The sequence below is a fragment of the Sarcophilus harrisii genome, chromosome 3, assembly GCF_902635505.1.
Source record: "Sarcophilus harrisii chromosome 3, mSarHar1.11, whole genome shotgun sequence".
Taxonomy (NCBI): domain Eukaryota; kingdom Metazoa; phylum Chordata; class Mammalia; order Dasyuromorphia; family Dasyuridae; genus Sarcophilus; species Sarcophilus harrisii.
In genome coordinates, this window is record NC_045428.1 from 155,753,177 (window position 1) to 155,755,566 (window position 2,390).

Here is a 2,390-nt window from a genome sequence, read left to right on the forward strand (position 1 = left end):
CTGATACAAGTAGTGCATAAATTTCTGCTTACAATTTTTCCTATGTGTTATAAAATGTCAAAATTATCATATTTTTATAAAATTCCCCAAATTATGAATATTAGGCACTACTAGATATTTATACAACATAAAAAACCTTACAATAAAATGCAAAATGTAGAAATATTTTAATTTACATATCAAAATACAACACACAAAATAAGTAAAAATGTAGTTATCACAATTTGCAAAAATTCTGCACATCATTCTCAGAATAAGTAGATTCATACAATCAAAGATTTACAAAAGCCCAAAGTAAATAGATTATCAGTGTGCTACTGAATTTAGAGGTTCTGCTCAAATATTTCCCAGATTAAGTGCAGTTTGTCTCTTCATCAGTTCTCCAATGACTGCAATATTGTCACCTCTTACAATGTATAATCCTAATACCACTTGCTCTACTCCCTGAGAAGAGCTGAATACTCTTTTATGGCTTTCAACCAAAATCAAATTGATAGTCTAATCAAAACCTTTTGGGGTTCCCACAATCATTTTGCTATCAGATGTAAAAATAGCAACCATCCAGTTGATGTAGTTCTCCCAGGTCAATCATGATGGTCAGGCCTCACACTCTGGAGCCTGTGTCAAGCACAGAGAACATGGAAGAAAAGCTGTGAATTTCTTAAAGGCAAATATTCTCTCACTTTTTCATTTGCATTCTCAGCACCTAGTATAATACTTGGGATATAGTAGCAATTTAATAGATGGGTTTTCATGCATTATCTTAACAGAAATAATTGGAACTAATGATAATAATTCATGAACAATTATAAGTAAAATATAGTATATTATTTAATCACAAGTTACATTATAATTCACAAATTATAATAGGATATTAATACTAAAAGAAATGAAAAACAAATATATATATATATTTTTTTTTTGTTTTTGTTTTTCATTTCTTTTCTCAGACTATGAGGTTGTCATATATATATATATATATATATAAGACAACCTCATAGTCTGAGATTTGGCAAAAATAGCAAAAGATGGAAATAATCCATTTTAGAGACATTGGGAAGTTCACCCTACTACATGGTTTGTTGAGCTGTAGCTGGATCAACCATTCCTGAAAGCAATGTGGAATTGTTCTACAAATGTGATATTTAAAAGAAGCAGCTAAATGGTAAAGTAGATTGAATGTGAGTCTTGAGCCAGAAAGAACTAAGTTCGAAGTTGGTCTAACACACTATGTGACCCTAAAGAAGTCAATTAATCCCTTTCTTCATTAGTTTTCTCAACTGAAAAATGGAAATAATAATAATAGAACCTGCCAGACAGGTTTTTTGGAAAAATAAACAATATATTTGTAAATATGGTCAATAATGTCTGGTACATAATAGGCACTTAATTGATACTTGTTCAGCTTTTTTTCTTTTCTTCCTACAAAAGTGACTTAAAACATCCATTGTTTTTTACCCAGCAATTCTTGTGTTAGGCACATACACTGAGGAAGTAAAAGAGAAAAATCTCCCCATAAATCAAAATATATGTAGCAATCTACTCTGTAGTAGGAAAAAAAAAACTGACAATAAATGAGTTAAACAAATAGAGATAATGAATATGGCATTATATTACAGAAATGAAGGAAATATGATGAATATTTAAAAGAACAGAGAATCATGAGATTTAAAGGAATTGATTCAAAGAAAAGTAAACAGGGTTAGATTCTACCAAACAGCAAAAAGTATAAATTAGAACCCAGACAAATAAAGAAAAACTGAAGGATGCACAATCATAATTATTATGTCTGGCCCAGAAGAAAAGGTGAGAAAATTAATTTCCATTCTTTCTTAAAGAAAATAAAGAGATATAGGTACAGAAAATTGCATACCAGTTTCATTGATCTATTAGGTAGTTATATTAAATTACTTCTCTGACTCTGTCTCTCTGTTTCTATCTTTGTCTCTTGGCTCTGCCTCTTGTCTGTCTCTCCGTTTCTATCTTTCTCATCAATTTGTTCATTTTTGCATAAAAGATGAAAAGAGAAGAAAATATTGGGGAGAAAAGAAATGAGGATGTTAAAAAAAAACAAAGAAATCAATGATGTTTATGATTTTTAACTTATCAAATAAATGTCAATAGTGACAGCATCGCAAGTAGGAATTTTAAATATAATGCTACATTTAAAATGTCATATCTATGCCTCACCAAATTTTGGCAAATCTGTGAGAAACTGTTCTTTGTGATTCATAATTAACACTTAAAGTCTTTAAAGATTACTTATTATGTTCCTCTGTCCCATATCTTAGGTATTAATTGATATTATTAAAGAACTTTTGTCTTCTGCCTTTTAGTATAAAAGGAAAATCAATTACTTGAAAGCAATTGTTACATTTTTGTTTTGTTCT

At 29.5% G+C, this 2,390-nt stretch overlaps 1 pseudogene; it reads right to left on the reverse strand.

Moving 5' to 3' along the window:
- Positions 1-306: 306 nt before the first annotated feature.
- LOC100927926 lies at positions 307-1,882 on the reverse strand (annotated as a pseudogene).
- Positions 1,883-2,390: the final 508 nt, after the last annotated feature.